The 12993-nt window shown below is 42.6% G+C and overlaps 1 protein-coding gene across 2 annotated transcripts in view; it reads right to left on the reverse strand.

Moving 5' to 3' along the window:
- Window positions 1-3644: 3644 nt before the first annotated feature.
- Window positions 3645-12993, reverse strand: part of LOC124795320 — a 485179-nt gene continuing 475830 nt past the window's right edge. For both annotated transcript variants that reach the window (XM_047259291.1, XM_047259292.1), the window contains exon 7: window positions 3645-3779. The gene's annotated coding sequence lies outside the window, so the exon portion shown is untranslated. The remainder of the gene's footprint in view (window positions 3780-12993) is intronic.

Genomic DNA, 12993 nt, shown 5'->3' on the forward strand with positions numbered 1-12993 from the left:
GCAGAGCATTAAGGAACAATTGACAGGAATAGGGAAAAATACAGTAGAAGAAGAATGTGTAGCTTTGAGGGATGAAGTAGTGAAGGCAGCAGAGAATCAAGTAGGTAAAAAGACGAGGGCTAGTAGGAATCATTGGGTAACAGAAGAAATATTGAATTTAATTGATGAAAGGTGGAAATATAAAAATGCAGTAAATGAAGCAGGCAAAAAGGAATACAAGCGTCTCAAACAAGAGATCGACAGGAAGTGCAAAATGGCTAAGCAGGGATGGCTAGAGGACAAATGTAAGGATGTAGAGGCTTATCTCACTAGGGGTAAGATAGATACTGCCAGCTGCAAAATTAAAGGGACCTTTGGAGAAGAGAGAACCAGTTGTATGAATATCAAGAGCTCGATGAACACTCCGACTCTCGTAGCGTCTAATCTGTCTTTCAGATATACGTTCCTCGAGCCGCTAAATATTTCAGAGCTTTCCACTTCACCTTTCAGCCAGCTCTCTGCCTCAAGAATAATTTGAGCGCGCAGCATATGGAAACACTGGGCGAGGAATGTATATTCTGATAAGACCGTATGTCTCGTGGTGCACGACTCTTTGCGTAGGTTGTCAAACAAAATCATTCCTACGGAAGTTTAGGAATTTTGTAGGACTCTGGAGAGCTTGCATTGAGCATTTGGAAGATTCTGTCTAAACTTTATACCATTTTAAGCAGACTATAGGTTTTATTGAAAATTACGGTTTTCATTTGACTCAGCTTCATTTCTATTATCTCTTGAGGAATGACAAATAAGATATCCTACACGGTGGTTACTTAGTCAGGTTCTTTAGTAATGTTGTCTTACAGTAGATTATGTGTTGGTGCTAGCTTTCAATAGCTTAATACGTTAATTACAGCCGTCAGCAATAAAAATGAAGACAGTACGTGCTGTCAAAATGGTTCAAATGGCTCTGAGCACTATGGGACTTAACTTCTGAGGTCATCAGTCCACTAGAACTTAGAACTACTTAAACCTAACTAACCTAAGGACATCACACACATCCACGCCCGAGTCAGGATTCGAACCTGCGACCGTAGTGGTAACGCGGTTCCAGACTGTAGCGCCTAGAACCGCTCGGCCACTCCAGCCGGCTACGTGCTGTCATCGGAATTACCATCTCTACGCTGTTACCCATTCTATAGAGCTGTAAATTCCTCAGTAAGTTCATTTATAGACATTAATTGCATAACTTTAACAAGATGTAAAGTAGTGATTGCACTTCTCGCACTATATGAAGAATTTTAGAAGTATAATAGTAACTGTTCACGAAGTATCATTTATTCAGGAAACGTATAAAGAATGCTTCTCGTATCTGGTACAATATATCACTTAATATCTATGATAAATGTCTGGGAATTCAAATGGCACTTACTGTGGCGGCCAAATGAGTGAACTCATTATAACACATAAAAACTATTTGCTGTTTCCTCTTCTGTAGAGAGTAGCAGTTATTTACAGTTACACAGATCACAAAACATATCAGAACGCTTTCAAAAGCCCAGAGAGTGGCGCATGGTTTGACGTGTTTGAGTAGAATTTTAAAAGTATGAAATGATTGAAACCATAAATCTGCTACGTATTGCATTCACGGAAAATAAAATTTGGTAAATTTATTAAACAGGTCCAATTCTTTAGCCATAACGTGCTGCATTCACGAAATTAAAAGTTTCTAACTGTAATAGATGTTTTTTTTGCTATTGGTAACAATACAGGCTCACTTGTTAGTCAATGATATTTCGTTTTAGTGGATGGATGCATCAAAGTGTGTTAAATGATGCGTCGAAACAGAAATCAGGTAAGAAAAATGACATGATTCCACGATATTGCGTATTTAATCCCTTTCTTGCAGCCCATTCTCAAAGTGCATCTACAGAAACCGATGAGGATACGTCGTTGTTAATCCATTAAAGAAAAGGAAAATAGAAAACAGTGTGCCACGCAGATTCGTGCAATCCACGGTCGTCAACGGTCATCTTCAAAGATACGCAAGGAACGCGATTTTTCAACGAATTGACAACGTTGTGTTCACATCGGTTACTATAGATGCAGTTGCAAATGGAGTGTGTCCGAAACTAGTAGTGCATATAAAATAATTATAACACAACTGGAAAGATCATGTCATTTTTCATACCTCATTTCCGTGTAGACACTTACTATAATAATGTCATGCTCTTACTGAGGTTGTGGGACCTACGCAGAAGATAACAAGGAAATGAGGTGCTTCGATGGACAAAGTTGCCAGAGAACTGAATGTTCGGCGAATCTAGTGTAAGAGCTGGTTTGGAGCGTAGTACACCGATTGTTTCTTGAAATGATTCAAACTTTGGTCTATCCAGATGACTTACATCATGGTTTATTTTCAAAATAAAAAAATTACGTGAAAGTTGTCAAACAGTGTAAACATGTGTAAAAATATGATTTGGAGCAAAGAAATTATGTTATGCCTGATCTTAGTAACTGCTTTATTTACATTAAGTACTCAGCTGTAAACAGCATTTCATATGGCACACATGGGTCAAAACGTACCTTTGCTCTTACCAAATGAGAACCACAATTTCACATTTAATATCTACAGTTAATATTGCAAAAACTCAACCTAAGATCTTGTGAATTGTTAATTTTAATGTACCATTAGGATATATCCTGAGTGTCACCCACCAGTAGAGAAATTTTTTTAGCCAGTATGGGAATATAACAACTTGGGCAGGTATACGTTCATCATCGAAATGGTGTAAGTGATTTTGAGTAAAGATGCTCCTGTTCCCATTTGTACCGCATTGTAGCGGCTCTTTGAATCAGAAGGTGTGGGATTTTATTGAGCAGCTGGTTTAAGTTTGATTTGTTTGTGGCACTGGGGCAATGCTTCTACCCATAGTGCGCTTCCGTCTGTAATAGGCATATATGTTCACTGACTAGGAATCTTATTTACCACACACGTAGACTGCGGTATTTCCTCGTTGTTCTGTGGCCTTACTGTTACCATCAATTGTTCTGTGCTGTTTTCCAAAAATGCCTTGATTAATTTAAAAAAATGGGAAGATGTAACAATAATGATTTGTCAGTGCAGATATATTTTGAAACATCTGCCTTCAGTCAGAATTTATCATGGCACTACTTGGTATCAGCCAAAAGGAGTAAACATATCAATTTCAAAACACAGTTCTGGATTATATTTTAAATCTGATATCACATATTATAATTTGAATTGAAACATATGTATGGTAACCTTAGTTAAATAATCAATACTTAACAACATTATTATAAGAGGCATATATGAAATGATCGATTTTTTGTTACATTTCAACACATTAATATTTATTTATAACAGTTTGAAAATATTTAATCAAATATTCTTATCAACATTTTTGGCATCAGTTTTAATGTTTTTTACCCTGTCGATACATTTAGCAGTTCTATACAATAGATAATTATATATTACAAAGCAGTAGGTAAAAAATACACACTACATATCGGTAACCATGTAAAAAGTAGAGCAAAAATATTTCTGACGAAGTCTCTTTTTTTGTTGCTGCTCTATCCGGCCAGCCGTGCGACACGGGGCGCGCTCAGTTCGAAGCACCGGCATTCGTCCGCGCAGCATCGCCGTCGACGACATCGACTGCTCGCCTGTGTCCAGCGGAGTCACTGCCGCTGCTTCCGTCTCTGGCGCCGCCGTGGACTGCGCGCCGCTGTCGACACCGGTCGCCTCCAACAAGATGATCTCGGGCTGCGCTCGTGCCGACCTGTGCAACACACGGACACAAAGCGGTCTTAGAGTTACACGGTAGTCCTGGACCACTAAAACAAAGCAGTCATCAGGTTCTCACATGTAATTTTCAATAAACGACTGCCTGCAGCGTGGGAGTTTTGATTTCAGTTCAACATGAGTACATCTAAATCTACATATACATTTATACTCCGCAAGCCACCCACGGTGTGTGGCTGACGGCACTTTACGTGCCACTGTCAGTACCTCCCTTTCCTGTTCCACTCGCGTATGGTTCGCGGGAAGAACGACTGCCGGAAAGCCTCCGTGCGCGCTCGAATATCTCTAATTTTACATTCGTGATCTCCTCGGGAGGTATTAGTAGGGGGAAACAATATATTCAATACCTCATCCAGAACCGCACCCTCTCGAAACCTTGACAGCAGACTACACCGCGATGCAGAGCGCCTCTCTTGCAGAGTCTGCCACTTGAGTTCGCTAAACGTCTCCGTAACGCTATCATGCTTACCAAATAACCCTGTGACGAAACGCGACGCTCTTCTTTGGATCTTCTCTATCTCCTCTGTCAACCCCACCTGGTACGGTACCACACGAAAGAGCAATAGTCAAGTATAGGACGACCGAGTGTTTTGTAAGCCACCTCCTTTGTTGATGGACTACATTTTCTAAGGACTCTCCCAATGAATCACAACCTGGCACCGGCTTCACCAACAATTAATTTTATATGACCATTCCACTTGAAATCGTTCCGTACGCATATGCCCAGATATTTTACAGAAGTAACTGCTACCAGCGTTTGTTCCGCTTTCATATAATCATACAATAAAGGATCCTTCTTTCTATGGGTTGCATTACCTAATGGGAGATGAAGAAGCTTGCACGGGATAGAGTAGCATAGAGAGCTGCATTAAACCAGTCTCAGGACTGAAGACCACAACAACAACAACTGTATAATGCGTGGAGGGCGCTACTCGAGTACAAGTAGTACCTTTTCCCTTACTTCTGAGCCATATACACTGTGTGATCAAAAGTATCTACACACCCACAAAAACATACGTTATTCATATTAGATGCATTGTGCTGTCACCTACTGCCAGGTACTCCATATCAGCGACATCAGTAGTCATTAGACATCGTGAGAGAGTAGAATGGGGCGCTCCGCAGAACTTACGGACTTCGAATGTGTATCAAATGTGTCATACATCTGTACGCGAGATTTCCATACTCCTAAACGTGCCCAGGTCCACTGTTTACGATGTGATAGTGGAGTGGAAACGTGGAGGAACACGTGCAGCACAAAAGCGTACAGGCCGACCTCGTCTGTTGACGGACAGAGACAGCCGGCAGGTGAAGAGGACCGTAATGTGTAATAGGCAGACGTCTTACCAGACCATCACACACGAATTCCAAGCTGCAAGTACAATGACGGTTAGGCTGGAGGTGAGAAAACTTGAATTTCATTGCCGAGTGGCTGCTCATAAGCCACGTCACGCCACTAAATGTCAAACGTTGCCTTGCATGATATAAGGAGCGTAAACATTGGACCACTGAACTGTGGAAAAACGTTGTGTCGAGTGATGCATCACGGTACATAATATGGCGATCCGATGGCAGGGTGTGGGTGTGGCGAATGCCAGGTGAACGTCATCTGCCAGCATGTGTAGTGCCAACAGTAAAATTCGGAGGCGGTGGTGTTATGATATGGTACTGTTTTTCATAGAGGGGGCTTGAACACTTTGCTGTTTTGCGTGGCACTATCACAGCATAGGCCTTCTTGCTTCCCACTGTTGAAGAGCAATTCGGGGATGGCGACTGCATCTTTCAAGACGATCGAGCACCTGATCATAACGCACGGCCTGTGGCGGAGTAGTTACACGACACTAACATCCCTGTAATGGACTGGCATGCACAGAATCCTGACCAGAACACTGATTTCGTTCCGGGCCTCACCGACCGACATTGATACCTCTCCTCAGTGCAGCACTCCGTCAAGAAAGGGTTGCCATTGCCCAAGAAACCTTCCAACACCTGATTGAACAAATACCTGCGAGAGTGGAATATGTCATCAGGGCTAAGGATGGGCCAACACCACACTGAATGCCAGCATTACCGATGGAGGGCGCCACGAACTTGTAGGTCATTTTCAGCGGCATGTCCGAATACTTTTGATCACATAGTGTATGTGTGGTGCGCAACTGATCTACATCTGATAGGACTTTGTGACTGCCTCTTTTTTCTGGTTGCAATGTTATGACGATTTACGTAAACGTATTTGATATCCCCCGACTGTCGGCTGTGATATCCCTCCCCCCAATGAACCATGGACCTTGTCGTTTGTGGGGAGGTTTGCGTGCCTCAGCGATACAGACAGCCGTACCGTAGGTGCAACCACAACGGAGGGATATCTGTTGAGAGGCCAGATAAACGTGTGGTTCCTGAAGAGGTGCAGCAACCTTTTCAGTAGTTGCGGAGGAACAGTCTGGTTGATTGACTGATCTGGCCTTATAACACTAACCAAAACAGCCGTGCTGTTGTGGTACTGCGAACAGCTGAAAGCAAGGGGAAACTAGGGCAGTTATTTTTCCCGAGTGCTTGCAGCTTTACTGTATGGATAAATGATGATGGCGTCTTCTTGGGTAAAATATTCCGGAGGTAAAATAATCCCCCAATTCGGATCTCCGGGCGGGGACTACTCAAGAGGATGTCGTTATCAGGAGAAAGAAAACTGGCGTTCTACTGATCGGAGCGTGGAATGTCAGATCCCTTAATCGGGCAGGTAGGTTAGAAAATTTAAAAAGGGAAATGGATAGGTTAAAGTTAGATATAGTGGGAATTAGTGAAGTTCGGTGGCAGGAGGAACAAGACTTCTGGTCAGGTGACTACAGGGTTATAAACACAAAATCAAGTAGGGGTAATGCAGGAGTAAGTTTAATAATGAATAGGAAAATGGGAATGCGGGTAAGCTACTACAAACAGCATAGTGAACGCATTATTGTGGCAAAGATAGATACGAAGCCCACGCCAACCACAGTAGTACAAGTTTACATGCCAACACGTTCTGCAGATGACGAAGAAATTGAAGAAATGTATGATGAAATAAAAGAAATTATTCAGGTAGTGAAGGGAGGCGAAAATTTAATAGTCATGGGTGACTGGAATTCGTCGGCGGGAAAAGGGAGGGAAGGAAACATAGTGGGTGAATATGGATTGGGGGTAAGAAATGAAAGAGGAAGCCATCTGGTAGAATTTTGCACAGAGCACAACTTAATCATGGCTAACACTTGGTTCAAGAATCATAAAAGAAGGTTGCATACATGGAAGAAGCCTGGAGATACTGACAAGTTTCAGATAGATTATATAATGGTAAGACAGAAATTTAGGAGCCAGGGTTTAAATTGTAAGACATTTCCAGGGGCAGATGTGGATTCTGACCACAATCTATTGGTTATGAACTGTAGATTAAAACTGAAGAAACTACAAAAAGGTGGTAATTTAAGGAGATGGGACCTGGATAAACTGCCTAAACCAGAGGTTGTACAGAGTTTCAGGGAGAGTATAAGGGAACAATTGACATGAATGGGAGAAAGAAATACAGTAGAAGAAGAACGGGTAGCTATCAGGAATGAAGTAGTGAAGGCAGCAGACGATCAAGTAGGTAAAAAGACGAGGGCTAGTAGAAATCCTTGGGTAACAGAGGAAACATTGAATTTAATTGATGAATGGAGAATATATAAAAATGCAGTAAATGAAGCAGGCAAAAAGGAATACAAACGTCTCAAAAATGAGATTGACAGGAAGTTCAAAATGGGTAAGTAGGGTTGGCTAGAGGATAAATGTAAGGATGTAAAGGCTTATCTCACTAGGGGTAAGATAGATACTGCCTAGAGGAGAATTAAAGTGACTTTTGGAGAAAGGAGAACCACTTGTATGAATATCAAGAGCTCAGATGGGAACCCAGTTCTAAGCAAAGAAGAGAATGCAGAAAGGTGGAAGGAGTATATAGAGGGTCTATACAAGGGCGATGTACTTGAGGGCAATATTATGGAAATGGAAGAGCATGTAGATGAAATGGGAGATATGATACTGCTTGAAGAGTTTGACAAAGAACTGAAAGACCTGAGTCGAAACAAGGCCCCAGGCGTAGGCAACATTCCATTAGAACTACTGACAGCCTTGGGAGAGCCACTCCTGACAAACCTCTACCATCTGGTGAGCAAGATGTATGGGACAGGCGAAATTCCCTCAGACTTCAAGAAGAATATAGTAATTCCAATCCCAAAGAAAGCAGGTGTTGACAGATGTGAAAATTACCGAACTATCAGTTTAATAATTCACGGCTGCAAAATACTATCACAAATTCTTTACAGACGGAAGGAAAAACAAGTAGATGCTGACCTCGGGGAAGATAAGTTTGGATTCCGTAGAAATATCGGAACGCGTGAGGCAATACTGACCCTACGACTTATCTTAGAAGCTAGACTAAGGAAAGGCAAACCTACGTTTCTAGCATTTGTAGACTTAGAGAAAGCTTTTGACAATGTTGACTGGAATACTCTCTTTCAAATTCTGTAAGTGGCAGGAGTAAAATACAGAGAGCTAAAAGCTATTTACAACTTGTACAGAAACCAGATGGCAGTTATAAGAGTTCAGGGGCATAAAAGGGAAGCAGTGGTTGGGGAGGGAGTGAGACAGGGTTGTAGCTTATCCCCGATGTTATTCAATCTGTATATTGAGAAAGCAGTGAAGGAAACAAAAGAAAAATTCGGAGTAGGTATTAAAATCCATGGAGGAGAAATAAAACCTTTGAGGTTCGCCGATGACATTGTAATACTCTCAGAGCCAGCAAAGGACTTGGAAGAGCAGTTGAACGGAACGGATATAAGATGAACATCAACAAAAGCAAAACGAGGATAATGGAATGTAGTCGAATTAAGTCGGGTGATGCTGAGGGAATTAGATTAGGGAATGAGACACTTAAAATAGTAAAGGCGTTTAGCTATTTGGGGAGCAAAATAACTGATGATGGTCGAAGTAGAGAGGATATAAAATGTAGATTGGCAATGGCAAGGAAAGCATTTCTGAAGAAGAGAAATTTGATAACATCGAGTATAGATTTAAGTGTCAGGAAGTCGTTTCTGAAAGTGTTTGTGTGGAGTGTAGCCATGTATGGAAGTGAAACATGGACGATAAATAGTTTGGACAAGAAGAGAATAGAAGCTTTCGAAATGTGCTGCTACAGAAGAATGCTGATGGGTAGATCGTATAACTAATGAGGAGGTATTGAATAGGATTGGGGAGAGGAGAAGTTTGTGGCACAACGGACTAGAAGAAGGGATCGCTTGGTTAGACATGTTCTGAGGCATCAAGGGATCACCAATTTAGTATTGGAGGCCAGCGTGGAGGGTAGATATCGTAGAGGGAGACCAAGAGATGAATACACTAAGCAGATTCAGAAAGATGTAGGTTGCATTACCTAATGGGAGATGAAGAAGCTTGCACGGGATAGAGTAGCATGGAGAGCTGCATTAAACCAGTCTCAGGACTGAAGACCACAACAACAACAACTGTATATTGCGTGGAGGGCGCTACTCGAGTACAAGTAGTACGTTGTCCCTTACTTCTGTGCCATATTCACTATGTGATCAAAAGTATCCAGAAACTCCATAAACACACGTTTCTCATATTAGGTGCATTGTGGTACCACCTACTGTCAGGTATTCCATATCAGCGACATCAGTAGACATTAGACATCGTGAGGGAGTGGAATGGGGCGCTCCGTGGAACTCACGGACTTCGCATGTGGTCAGGTGATTGGGTCTCACTTGTGTCATAAATCTGTACGCGAGATTTCCACACACCTAAACATGCCCAGGTCCACTGTTTCCGATGTGATAGTGAAGTGGAAACGTGAAGGGACACGTACAGCACAAAAGTGTACAGGCTGACCTCATCTGTTGACGGACAGAGACAGCCGACAGGTGAATAGGTTCGTAATGTGTAACAGGCAGACATATATCCAGATCATTACACAGGAATTCTAGACTGTATCAAAATCCACTGCAAGTACGAGGGTCACCCAAAAGAAATGCACACTATTTTTGTAATAATTCAGTTTTCATTTTGCATGTGTGAAAATTTTACAGTGTGTAGATACATCCATCCCGCTTGTTTTCAAACTTAGTTCAACTTGTCCCCGTGAGTGGCGCCGTCACAGCATGTCTTCAAGATGGCTGCTACACTTGACGTTCGTCAGAAGCAACGTGCTGCCATAGAATTCCTGCGCTGTGAAAACGAGACAATGGGAAACATCCACAACAGGTTGAAAAAGGTGTATCGAGATGCTGCTGTCGATCGCAGTACAGTTAGTCGGTGGGCAAGCAGGTTTCGTGATGAAAGCGGGCAAGGCAATATTGAGAATTGTCCTCGCAGCGGCAGGCCTCGTACTGCACACACTCCAGACAATGTGCAGTTAACGAATTGGTGACTGCTGACAGTGGCATCACAGTGAACGAATTGTCACGCTACGTTGGGATAGGGGAAGTAAGTATTCGTAGAATACTGAAAGTGTTGGCGTTAAAAAAGGTTTGTGACAGGTGGGTTTTCAGGATGTTGACAGTGGCTCACAAAAAAAACAAGGAAAACGGTATGCAGCGAACTTTTGGAACAGTACGAGAATGGTGGAGATGAATTTCTTGGAAGAATTGTGACAGGTGATGAAACATGACACCATCATTTTTCACCAGACAAGAAGAGGCAGTCAGTGGAGTGGCGTCATGCAAATTCACCCAAGGAGAAAAAGAAATTCGAAACCACACCTTCTGCTGGATAAGTTCTGGCTACGGTGTGTTTCGATTCCGAAGGACTCTTGCTTGTGGTCATCATGCCAAGTGGAACCACCATAAATTCTGATGCGTATGTGGCGTCACTGAAGAAACTTCAAGCTCGACTGAGTCGTGTTCAACCACATCGGCAAAAGCAAGATGTTCTGCTGTTGCGCGACAATGCACGGCCACATGTCAATCAAAAAACCATGGAAGCGATCACAAAACTTGGATGGACAACACTGAAACACCCGCCTTACAGTCCTGACCTGGCTCACCGTGCGGGTATACAGGCGCTGGTTCCTAGATGGCGTAAGGCAGTTGGGAGGGATGGAAATTATTTGGAGAAATGAAAATATTGTTCCTAAAGGGTGTATCTACACACGGTAAAACTTTAAAACATGTTGAATAAAAGATGGATTTTTTTAAAAAATGGTATGCATTTCTTTTGGAGTGACCCTCGTACTATGACTGTTGGGCGGGAGGTGAGAAAACTTCGATTTCATTGTCGAGTGGCTGCTGATAAGCCATGTCACGCTGCTAAATGCCAAACGATGCCTTGCTTGGTATAAGGAGAGCAATCATTGGATCATTGAACAGTGGAAAAACGTTGTGTGGAGTGATGCCTCACGGTACGCAATATGGCGATCCGATTGCTGCGTGTGGGTATGGCGAATGCCAGGTGAACGACATCTGACTGCATGTGTAGTGCCAACAGTAAAATCCGGAGGCAGTGGTGTTATGGTATTGTCGTGTTTTTCATAGAGGGGGCTTGAACCCCTTGTTGTTTTGCGTGGCACTATCACAGCACAGGCCTTCTTGCTTCCCACTGTTGAAGAGCAATTCGGGGATGGCGACTGCATCTTTCAAGACGATCGAGCACCTGTTCATAATGCACGGCCTGTGGCGGAGCGGTTGCACGACAATAACGTCCCTGTAATGGACTGGCCTGGACAGAGTCCTGACCAGAACGGCGACTTCGGGCCGGGCCTCACCGACCGACGTTGAAACCCCTCTTCAGTGCAGCACTCCGTGAAGAATAGGCTGTCATTCCCCAAGAAACCTTACAGCATCTAATTGAAAGTATACCTGCGAGAGTGGAACCTGTCATCAGGGCTAAGGTTGGGCCAACACCATTCTGAATTCCAGCATTACGCATGGAGGGTGCCACGATCTTGTAGGTCATTTTCTACCACGTGTCCAGATACTTTTGATCACATAGTGCATGTGTGGTGCGCAACTGAACTGCGTCTGATAGGACTTTGTGAATGCCTCTGGTTTTCTGCTGGCACTGTTATGACGATTTACGTAAATGTATGTGATATCCAGTTCTTCTTTCCATATACAACCATTTTTATTCTTTTCTTGATGATCAAATGATTTATAAAATTTATGTGTCTCTGTTAAAGTATTGTTAATTTTCAGCCATTTTCAACACAAATTAAGTTTTCTAAATTCACTTTTCATAATCCACCAACGCTTAGCACATCAGTACTTTAATGGGATGAATGGGAAACTGTCGTACCTACAGGATAATGTACCTAGGAACACAGGACGTGCTTTGGTTAGCAGTTTAGTCTAGTAACTGGTTTTATAATTACATGAAGGAATATGCACTAGAGTCCACCATAAGCAGCATCCGCCAGTTTCCACGGTTTTGGTTGTTTCTAGACACGAGGTTGTGTAGTGCGGCTTTCGCAAATATATCGAGGTCTAGACATTGTAATTTTGTATAATATGTTAAAGATATTTGGAATGTTTGGGTCACGAAAGCTGGCAACAGCCGGGAGACTGGTGTGCTGACCGCATACCTCTCCGCATCCCCACCCAGTAACGTCTATCGGCCTGTCGGTGTTATGGTCTTCCGACGCCTGTTCGGACGGATTTTGAAGTTTTTTTTATTTGGAACGTACTGTTAATTCTACTCTTAAAGAATTTTTTGGAAAGTAAGTCTATATGTTTTTGAAATTAGTCGTACAGCATCTGAAGGGTAACTCAATACTTAGCCGCTCGAGCATCTTCCTGTACTTTGATGCAGAAGAATACTTTCTACCTTGCAAATTAAATGAGGTTCTTCAATGTCTTAACAATTTTACCTATCTTGATAATGGAAAACTGTGTCTCCTTACAACAGCTTCAGTTTCAAAATGTATTTAACTTGCAACTGGGTTTTGATATTACTTATGCTTACTATGACTTATTGGTGTGTGTCACAGTAATGTAACAGGTAACAAACACACTGTCCGAACAGGCCATGAATGTCTAACAGGACCGACCAGTTGCTGGTCATCCTCAGGCCCTAAGCGTCACCGAGTGCTAATGCAGAGGGGCATGTCGTCAGCAAACCGCTCTCCCAGCCGTTGTCAGCTTTGTTGACCAGTGCCGCTACTTCTCAGTGAAGCAGCTCTT

Source organism: Schistocerca piceifrons, chromosome 4, assembly GCF_021461385.2.
Source record: "Schistocerca piceifrons isolate TAMUIC-IGC-003096 chromosome 4, iqSchPice1.1, whole genome shotgun sequence".
NCBI lineage: Eukaryota > Metazoa > Arthropoda > Insecta > Orthoptera > Acrididae > Schistocerca > Schistocerca piceifrons.